The sequence below is a fragment of the Octopus bimaculoides genome, chromosome 13 (assembly GCF_046866305.1).
Source record: "Octopus bimaculoides isolate indiv1 chromosome 13, ASM4686630v1, whole genome shotgun sequence".
Lineage (NCBI taxonomy): Eukaryota > Metazoa > Mollusca > Cephalopoda > Octopoda > Octopodidae > Octopus > Octopus bimaculoides.
In genome coordinates, this window is record NC_142940.1 from 4896211 (window position 1) to 4908710 (window position 12500).

The following is a 12500-nucleotide window of genomic DNA, read 5'->3' on the forward strand; positions in this document are numbered from 1 at the left end:
TTACACAATAAATACAATCGTATTTCCAGTTATCTTAAACATGGAGATTGACCAAATTTCATTCTTATATGTCTTGAATGGAATCATCTCTTCTCATACCGAAATATTTCATAATAAAATATACGCTAGTACTCTTCATCTTTAGCCAGACTTAACACATTTTACCATTAATACAGGAAAGGCACGTGGCTGCAAGGAAAGGGGTGTTGTGTTCATAGACGTAAGGCCATCAGTTCGATCCCTAGACCTTGTGGTATTTAGTCTTTTGTGCAGGGCTCTTCATTTCACATTACCCCAATCTACTCAAGTAAAGATAAATACCAGTCATCTGCTGGGACAGCCCTTTCTCCCTTCAGCAGACACATGTTTGATGTTCTGCTTAATTAAAGGGTGAAGATTATTTGGTGTCTATGCTTGTCATTAAATCGACGTACAAAGAAAGGTATGAGGTTTGCATCCTGTACTTAGATGTTCTCTATGGACATTATTTATTTTTAAGAGTACAGGTCACCTCTGAGTAAGATAATCACCATTGTTAAACTTTGCTCTCTTCGATGAGAAACTTCCTGATAATGTACACACATCACAAAGGTCCGATTGGAAATGAGATTTATTTTAAGCAATAAAAGCATCTTCTGTGTATCTTCTCATAAACATTTGTTTCTTTTAAAAGTAGAAGATATATAAAACTACCCGTTCTCTTCCGAAATGCTTTAACAATGAAAATTAAGTGAACTTTACTATCACCATAAGTTAGAGGAGACTTGCTGACGATGTATATACGCCAAACTTAGCTTTAATGCACGATGCTCCGTTCCAATATTGTTTTGGGATTTTTCTAATTAGGAAGAGAAATTAATTTACTTTATGAAGATAGAAGGAAATTTACTGTGAGCCTGAATTAACTTCAGACAGAATTCAAATCGATATCACAAATTGTTCTTCAAGCCTTTATCATTACATTATACATGCCTTATATCAATATTACGCCCTAGTGACAATCTCAGTTTCAATATAGAAGTAAAACAGTAGGACTAACATAACACACCTTAATTATATAAACAAGTATGGCCAGGTAGTTAGAATATTTGCAAATTTATATTTAAGAGCTTGTGTGGTTTGATCTTCCATTGCTTTCTTGGACTGTATGTAGGAAATAATCCTTTCTACCACAGGCACAAGGCCTGAAATATTAGGAGAGGGCAGGGGTTAGTTGCCTACATGGATTCCAATGCTCAACTGATATTTATTTCATCAATCCCGAAAATATGAAAGGTAAAATTGACTTCTGTGGAATTTGAACGCAAAGTGTCAAGACAGATAGAAGTTTTTCTGGCATGCAAATGCTTTTGCAAGTTCTACACTTTGAGGTGTACGAAATAATTATTTCAAAATAAAGACAGATGTAAAATACTTTGGAAATGGCCAAGAAAGAATTAATATTCTTTATCATACTAAGTAAATCTTAGAGGAGTAATAAAGGCAAGGATATCATAAGCATATCATTCTTGTGTTTCTTTAAATTTATTTATTTTTATTCCATCACTAACTTATGAAGTCGATGTTATTTTATTGCAAAATAACCACATCATCTTTGTCGATTTTTCCAAAATATACAACACAATGTTCTTCATGGAAACATTATTTTTCCATCTTAATGTAGAGAAAAGCTCCAGAAAAAGCTATAAATAATCAATAGATGTAGATTGATTTTAAAAGATCGAATAGTTGGTGTGTAAAACTGATAGGTCAGAAAACTTTGCACCTTTTCATTTCTGTCGTCCGCCAGTTTTCGCCAATAATGCAAATCAATAAGAAATTACAGTTGCTTAATGAATTTTAATAATTTTCATAGTTATTGGCACCGTCCATATTTTGAAAATTCTTTATAAAACAATAAATTGGTGATTTCCACACACGTATAATTTATATATATTTATACATGTATATATCTTTCATCTTTTATTTTTTCTTTTAGTCATTAGACTGCGACCATGCTGAGGCACAGCCTTGAAAAAAGGCTGAATATATATATATATGTATATATATGTATATATATATATATATATATCAACTATGGTCTTGTTGCCTTTACTGCAATGGTATGATGTGGTAGTGGTCGTGTGGGGAGGGGGTATGAACTGCAGAGTGCATCTACTTTATGTGTGTGTGTGTGTGTGTGTGTGTGTGTGTGTGTGTGCTTGCTGTAGTCAAAGATATGTTCTACGTGAGGAAATAAGCAGCCATTTTGTCAACGGTACATGGTGAGCAAAACCAGCAGTGTAATTAGTGTGTTGTTCAAGGAAACCCTTGTGTCTGCCGCCCCTCAGCAGGCTCCCTCAAGCCTATACAGGCTTATACAACAGACCCAAAAGTATCACACCCATAAAAACATTTCCTGCCTCGTTTCCCTCATGACCTTCGTCCACACTCGCCCCTTGTTTACCCTCATCCTTCTTCGCATCTCTCTGCCCTCCAACCTCTCTTTCCCTCCAAGACCCACACCGCCCCCACCCACCCTGCTACACTTCTAGACAAAACCCATGCTTCACCACCGTTTTATTGTTGTCTTCTACCGATTCTAATTTATATATTTATGTGAAAAATCTGTGATTTATTGTTTTATAAAAGATCTTCAAATTGTGGACCGTACTAATAACTGCCAGCAAGTGTTAGAATTCATTAAACAACTGTAATTTCTTATTTATCAACATTATTGACAAAAACTGATAGAAATGAAAAAAAAAAAGGAAACGGTGCAATTTCTTCTGACCTCTCAGTTTATGCCACAATAATTCTGCTTGATCTTTTTTAAATCGATCTGCATTTATTGATTACTTATAGCTTTTTCTGGAGCTTATTTCTACATTAAGATGGAAAAAAACTAATGTTTTCTATCAAGAACATCATGTTGTATTTTCGATAAAATCGACAAAGATGATGTGGTTATTTTACTATAAAATAACATCAGCTTCATACTTTGGTGATGGAATAAGAGTATAATGAAATTCAAATAGACACAAGACTTACGAGCAAACAGAAGCCATTTAACGATGTACTAATAAGATTCTTGCCTTTATTATTCCTCTAATCCTTACTAAGTAAAGCAAACGATTTTTATATACTACTCAGTCTCTTTAACCTATTCCAAAGTGTTTTGTGTTAGGGTCCGTTTTGTGACTGCTGTTTCGTTCACACAATCTGGGAAAGGAATAAAAATTACACAATCTTGTGTTACTCGTGTAGCAGAAATATTTGTCGGAGTGCCTTGGAATTGAACCCAAATCACTGTGCTCAGACAAATAATAACTAAATAACAAAAAGATGCTGTCAAACAATGATGACATCAGCAAACAACTGACCACCCATATCTCATACAGAATCAAGTAGTCAAAACAGGACGTCATTAACAATTTTGTTTTTGGCACCTTTTCTCTGACAGATACTATATATATATATATATGTGTGTGTGTGTGCAGCATGTTAATCTGCTAATTAGACAGTAGTCATGATACAGCTTAAAGCAGCAAGTTGCAAGAATCTACACCACTGAACATTCATTTGTGGACCACAATGATGACAGTTAACTATATATTTCACAACTGAGGAGAATGATTGAACTATAAAATAAACAGTTGTGCGATTGGCTTCACAGGCACAATGTGAAGCTATAGGTGATAGATCAGCTTCACTGCAAGAATACTTGTAGCTGTGGGGAAATATTACCTTGCTTGGAAATAGGTGAAAGCTGATGGGAAGGGCATCCAGCCGTAGATATCTGCCTCAACACGCTTGGAAAAATGGGTGTTAAAACGATGAGGATGATGGTAAAGATGAACAAGATGGAGCGTAATGACAAAGCTTGCTGAACAGTTTGTAATATTGTTTCAAGTCTTGTTTGAAGTTATGCAAGCTTGCTACGAATTCCATTCTTCTTACTCAAAAAGAAAGTTTGATGTAGAAACATTCATTAAAGTGAAATTCACCAAATACATCATCTCAAAGTTTCTTCTGTTCCCTATGGGAGCAATTTTCCTTTAGTTTAAAAACATTTCACAAAGGAACTGACAATTAATTTTCTTCTCACCTACAATCAATTAGAAGGAATTTACTTTTAAAAGAATCGACTATTGAAGAGGAGATGTACTGAAGGAGTATTTATTTTATAAAATGGGTCTTGTAACACTTTTGTGGTATATGTATAGAGAAAGCTTTCTACTTTCCAGAATAAAGTTTAACAATACTGATTATGGAAAACTTTCGTTTTTGAATTACAAAGTGAAAGTGAAATTATTGATACTATTTGGCAACATTAAGGCAGACACGCTGAATACACCACATCCTTGGTTTTTAGTGGAAGGGTGGGGTTGTCTATAATTTTCTTTAGAGTCCTACGTTTGTGAAACAGATATTACTTTAAAAAAACAGCCTTCAAATTTCAAAAATAATTAGATAAGGATTAAATTTTTCTTCTTGAAAATGTACTTAGGAAGAGGGGGTGTTGACAGTGATGATGAGGAGATTTGGAAGGTTAGGTGGCGGGGTAGGAGAGCTTACTGATGAAGTCGAAGATGATGATGACAACAAGGATAATGAGGAGAAAGAAGCGGAAGACGAGAAGGACATTGATGATGATGACAACACTGACGATGATGACGACAATGATGGTGATGGTGGTGATGGTGATGCTGATGGGAAAGTGGTGATGATGATGGCGACGACGACGACGATGACGATGGTGGTGATGATGGCGATGAGAAATGCACACGATTATTGACTTTGTAATAGCTATTGATCACTTTATGCTATCGAATGGTTCATTGGAGTGGTGAACAAACAATATTATCAAAAGTCAGTGAACAGCATTCATTAACATAAATATTCAGTAACAACCAGAGTCAAAACTCTGTTTTTCTTTTAATTCTACATTTAATTTACATTACTATACATACGCGTACATACATTACATGTATTTATATCAGATGATCATATCGATATATAAAGCCTGATGAATCTAGCTTTTCTGAGCAAGATCATGTTAGATTCTAACACCTACCATTAGAGTGATGTTTGGCATTGTTTATAAATTACGTGACCCATTGTCAGCCTATTCATCTGGAGTAACGTTAGTATCAATCACACATATAACGACTAATGAATTTAAGAGATATTTCGCATAGAACCATCAAAACATTTTAAACATAAAAGAATTCTTTTTCCAAATCCTCATTTTGATGATGATCAATATAAAATTTACACCAGCTATTTTATTTACTTTTTCTCATCAATTCTGTGTAAATATAAAGAATTCCTAATTCAAGTTGTGTTTATTTCCATTCATTTTTATTAATTATTATATCGTTATTTTTTATGTTATTTTATTTATGTATTTATTCGTTCGTATTTTGAAAAATATTTTCTCGACATTGCTTTAACGTGTAATGTTTGCCAGTTCTTATTTGTTTGGTTTTTCATTATCTCTTATAACCAATCATCTAATATTTATGACCAAATCATACCAGATTGCTTGACATTCATTTTTTTTTATTTCGTTGTTATTATTTTTCTTTTTTTGTTTCATAACATTATTCCTACAAGATGAAATAAAGTCAACCAACGAAATAAGAAAAATAAAACAAAAACACAAACGTATATTAGGGATAAAAAAAACCTGATAATTCTTATCAAAATATTAATAATTTTCCATTAGAAAGCTAAAAAAAAAAATAAAAGCCACCTCTGAAATTATTTCTATTGGCTCTTAAATTATGGCCAAAATATAGGCAAATAAATGCAACAAAAAACGCCTTTATAACTCTTACATTCAGGAGAAAACATCACTTTTTTTAGTTGTTCTTTTATTGTTTTCTGGGGATATTTTTTGTTTTTGGTGTTATCGTTGTTGTTGTTGAGGGGGGTGGGGGTGTTGATGGGCTTAAACTTCCTTTCCTGCAATTTTCCAAGTGTACATTTTACTACATATATTGATTGGCATCATAAAATTCTGTGGTAATTATTTTATTACTGTTTATATTCTTATCATTGATAAACATACTCACTCATATCTCTCTCTCTCTCTCTCTCTCTCTATATATATATATATATATATATATATATGTATATATATATATATATATATATATATATATATATATATATATATACATATATATATATATATATATGTGTATATATATATGTGTGTAGAAAAAATACAGAAAGAAGAGAGAAAGAGAGAGAGTGACAGCAAAAGACAAAGATGGAGTGACTGACAGGCAGATTGACATCTATAGACTTACATGAATGTGTATATTTGTCTATATATATATACATATATACATATACATGTGTGTGCGTATATATTTATACGTATGTGTATGTATATACAGACACACATATATATGTATATAAATATATGTATATATACACATATATACATATAAATAAATATATATATATATATATATATATATATATATATATGGATATATTTACATACATATATATATATATATATATATATATATATATATATATATATATATATACATGCATACATATATATAAGAACAAGTGTACATATATGCATATATAATATATATACATATATATATATATAAATATGTGCATGTGTGTATGTGTGTGAATGTGTATGTTTGTGTATGTATGAGAAGCGATAGAGAGAAATGAGAGGGAGAAAAAGAGAGAAAGAAAGAGAGAGAAATAAGGATTAGCTTGAAGCAACATTTCATGGATTATCAGTTATACATTAGGGTTTTGAAGCATTTTTATTCATTTTTATTTGATTTCTCCTTCATACGGAGTTGAATATTTTTGTGACTTCCATTTTTCTGTTTCACAGATGCAGAAATTTCACCAAATTCTCATGAGAAATATTTCTTGTTTATCATGCACAAATATTTAACTGTAAAGTAGGAAAAATTCTTTGACTTTTTGTAAGGTTTTAGTATAGCTTTTGTATTTTATTTTATTCATTATTTTGTTTTATTGTTGTTTCTTTCTTTCGGAAGAAAAGTAGGTTGGGTCATTGTAAATTGAACCTCGAGCTGAGGTGCTAAATACTTTCTTTCATATAGCCATATATAATACTGTTTTCCAAAATAGAATTACATGTATATAAGCATTTGTATTTCTGTATATATGTATGCTTATATATATGGTTGTATGTATGTATACGCACACACACACATATATATGCATAAAGCACCCACTACACTCTCTGAGTGGTTGGCGTTAGGAAGGGCATCCAGCTGTAGAAACTCTGCCAAATCAGACTGGAGCCTGGTGTTGCCATCCGGTTTCACCAGTCCTCAGTCAAATCGTCCAACCCATGCTAGCATGGAAAGCGGACGTTAAACGATGATGATGATGATGATGATATATATATATATATATATATATATATATATATATATATGTATATATATATATATATATATATATATATATATATATATATATATATGTATACACATACATTTATGTGTATATATTTACATGCACACATATGTACATATATATATATATATATATATATATATATATATATATATATATATATATATATATATATATATATATATATATATATATATATATACATATAAATATATATATATATATATATATACATATATATATATATATATATATATATATATATATATATATATATATATATATATATATATATATATATATATATATATATATATATATATATATACATGTATATACGTACATATATATATACATATATGTATATATACATATGCTCATTATATATATATATATTTATACACACACACGTACATATATATATTTACATACACAACTTGTTTTCTGAAATACAAAATTATCAATTGAGCTTTCTCAGTCGACCTAAAACAGTTTTTCTTCTTTTTTTCTTTTATTTTTCCTGAAACATTCTTCCTTGAACAGCACTTTTACCATTTTATCCAGGAATCAATAATATGTTAAACATTTCAATATGAAACATTTAAAATAGATTTCCGTTAATCAAAGTTTTATGTTTTATGCAGGGAAACAGAAATATTGCAACATAAAGTTTGTGGAGTCACATTAGAAAAATCTGAAATTGTTTTCTAAGTTATTTTTATTTTTCATTTATTCATTTATTTTTTGGTATTTTGTGGAATCATGAATTAATTTCCCAGATTGCTCATGATAATTTTCATTTTGAAATGTGATTCGAGAATTCAGAACCATTCATTCCTTCTTCTTCATGATCATCCACATCATGGTATTCTAAATATCATCTCAACAGCATCAGTGTCATCATTGTTGTCGTCATTGTCAACATCCTCATCATCCATCATCACCGCCATAATCGTCATCACTGCTCCTCCTCCTCCTCATTGTCATCATCATCATTACCACTGTCATCGTCGTCATCCTCCTCCTCATCATCATCTCAGCATCATGTTCATCATCATCATCATCATCATTATCATTATTATAATGATTGCCATTTTGCATTTGCATATACTTTACAAATATTATACACACATCGTTAGTGTAATCTAACTTTGTTTTTATGTGTGTATATTAATTCATCTCTAGCCTGGCCAACTTTCACACAAATCATTGAATGCTCGGTTCAACCATCTCTATATTATCAGAATGAATATTTTTTGACTCAGCTCAAAATATCCATGGGTTCTGGTGACTGAAGAGAAGAAATGAAGTCAAAACACTGTTTGGCAACGATCGGTTGGTGTTTTTTATGTACCACCAGCATGGAAGCCACTGGCACCAACCACATTTGGATGGTACTTTTTACATGCCTCCGGCACAGGGATCACAACTATAATTTCCATTTGATTTTGATGTTGATGTACTTGACTCAGTAAGTCTCCTCAAGCACAGCATGTCACCCTACAATCCAAGGTGCTTTTCAATGGGTTGGTTATGCAACACTGATGTAGGTTACAGCTGTGAACTCACTTTATATGCCAGGTCTTTGCAGTCACAGCATATTTCCAGAGGTCTCGGTCAAAGTGGATAGAACATCGATTGGCTATGACACAAAGGACTGTGGAAAGATCCATGCTCGGAATATCAGTATGAGAACATATTCGAAATGAAAAGATTCATGAATGGAAAGAAGTGAGCCATGTGATCATAGAATACCGAAAACTCAAGTTCCACTGGGCCAAAGATATCACAAGCTCCACAGACAACAGAGGTGGATCTGTGCAGTTGCCAAGAGGTATCCAAGAGATAGTGGCCTAGTCAAAGAATTTGGGTCAAGATAGAAAAGAATGGCACAATTAAAACAGAAAAGGAAGCGCATTGTGACCAGTGGTGCATAACAGCATCTTATAGTCTTGTCAATACTATAATACTGTGAGATACTATAAAAGACACTGGATTAATTAACATTCAAAATATATCATCCACTAGATTACATGTTTTATTCTCTGTACCAGGAGATTATTTTTCTCATGGTAGTATTTCATGATATCTTTGTGCAAAAGTTCTTTAATTACATATGAGATTAATAGACAACCTTTGTAGATGAGGGCTACAGTTAGGGGCCAGCTCAAGCAATATCACCTTCAATTTTCATTATAAAATGCGCTTATGGTTTGTATGAACCAAACTACTGACCATTCAAACAAAAAAATACTCTGAAGCAGAAAGCAGAAATTTTGACTGCATGAGATGATAGCCATCTGGATGTGTTTGAAGGTGTTCAGTGAATCTCATGAATTTGAATAGAAAGTCTTTGGTGCTGAAGCACATTATTCTATGAAAAGTTTGGAAATCAACAGATTTATTTGTTTAATATTGTCTCTATGGAATAAATATATTCTACTAAACTTGTGTTTTTATAAACCAGCTCACTGAAACTTGTTTTGCACTGAAGTTATTACACTGGAAGATTTGTTTTACATTGTCAACTTGATCTTGTCTGCTATTTTGTACAACATATTTTAATTAGTAGTATAAGCACATGAAGCACAGACAATCAAAATAATGATGTATTCATTTATTTGTAACATTATTGTAGACTAGAACATGAAAGACAGCCTTTCTGGAATTTTGTCTTGGAGAAAAATTCTTTCCTATTGACATTGTTTGTAAAATTACACTGAGTCAAACCCCAAATGACATCAGCAGACCACCAGATCATATGTTTTGACATAATTTCACCACATCAGTTGTAGATACCCACCTCAGTCATTTAAGGCTCTGCCAGAGCTACTTCCAATATAGAAAACAACAAAATAAATACTAACTTGCGTTTGTTCAGACTTGCTAAGCTAGAACTGATTTCGTATAATTACACAAAGCAGTTGGATTCAAAATAGCTCTGGCCTAGCACCAAATGACTGAGGTAGTGCCACCACTGAGGATGTGAAATTATGCTGAAACAGTATGTCTGTTGATTCATTGATATCACTTGCAGCTCATCTCAATGTGTAATTGCACACCAAGTGTAACGGGAGAAATTTTTCTCCAAGACAAAACCTCACAGTAGATGCCTTTTATTTTTTAATGTGTAGGATGATGTTTAAAATATACACATCTTTATAGTATGAATGGCTTTAGAATAGGTATCTTGTGAAAGAACACAATGTGCTACCAGGCATTGAACTCAAGGCCTTAAGATCATGAGCCAAATGTCCTTACCACTTAGCTATATGCCCTTCACAAGAAACAAAATAATGAGATATTACAAGAATGAAACAAACTTAAAAGGAATCAAAATAAGAAAGAATTTTTCAAAACATCACTTTACCGTTTCCATGCTTTTATGAACTGCCGAAGGTCATGATATCTTTTAAAAAAACGTAATAAAACTTAATTGTTGTAAAGTTCTCTTGCAATGGCTCCATTGATCATCTTGTTGTTGTCTGTCAGATGGAGTACAAACCAATATTTCCTATCAGCAGAAATGCCAACATTGAGCACTAACCAATCACCTTTATAGTTCTCACTTCTGAAAGCAATAAAGAAAAATCAATAGGAATATGGTTCCTACAAATATAGAATTTGCTTGTTAAATATTTAGTCTCAAAGATTAATTTCTCTTTCTGTTTTTTTTTTTTTTTTTTGCTTTTTTGCTTTTTTCATCAAACTTAATTCCATGCACTATGAGGGGAAGATTAGAAAGGATATTCTGATTCATAAGACTAATATCATCTCCATCATATCATCATCATCATCATCATTGTCCTCACCGTCATCATCATCATCATCATCAACATCATTACCTTCATCAAAGTCATTGTCGTCATCATCATCATCGTCGTCATCATCGTTTTTACATTCACTTTTCCATGCTTGCATGGGTGAGATGGAACGCATTGAAACAGGTTTCTCCACAGCTGAATGCCTTTCCTGTCCCCAGCGCTCACCTTTTTCCAATTAAGGTAACGTTTCCCCGTGAATAGAAATGCTTTAATGGAAGACTGGAAAGGAATGACACCATAGTTCTATGATGGTGATGATGATGATGATGATGATGCTTACAAATGTAATGTGATGCCACAATAAGGAGACAAACATACACATAAACAAGCACACACACATACATATATACATATATACATGTACAAACACACATATATACATATATGATGGATGTTTTTCATGTTACAGCAATCAAAAATGCTAGTTCTAAATTGCAAGCTAGGGAGCAAACCCCTACCACTTTCTAGCGATGAAACCTGGTCCCGTTGCTAGAAGATGATAGGGCTTCACTCTCCTGCTCACAATATCTCAGATGCTGCTCTGCATCGTTAACCAGCTAGGGGAGATGTCCTCTTGGGGTTAAGAAATCACAGAAAAGTCCATTCAAATGGATAGCCATGTTGAAGTGGCTACGAATATCACTTGTTTTTTCATTTTCCATCTGCTAAATCTACTCATATGGCTGTAGTCAACCCAGAGCTACAGCAGAATGACCCTTGTCCAAACTGCCAAACATTAGGACTGAACCTGTAATCTTGTGGCTGGGAAACAAATTTCTTAACCACACAGTTATGTCCGCACCAAATATATTTACAATATATAAATTATGATAAATGAGTTTAAATAATCATTTTCCATGAAAGTGAATGTACAAAATTTTTTTAGTGCTAACCTATGTACATTATTTACATTATTTACATTTGATGGATATATGTCCTCATCTTGTTTATTGTAAACACAACGTCTTGGCTGATGTACCCTCCAGGCAGGAAGTGTTATCAATAGTGGTTTCAAATTTTGGCACAAGGCCAGCAATTTTGAAGGAAGAATGTTGATACCATTGACTCGAATACTTAAGTGGCTTTTTATTTTCTTAATCCTGAAATATAAGAAGCAAAAGTTAACCTTGGCAAGATTTGAACTCAGAAAAATTCAAGCATTTTGTCCAGCATGTTTACAGTTGTGCCAACACATCGCCCTAGTAATACCAATAATAAATGCATTCACATTCATTTGTGTTTTCTTCTTCAAATTGA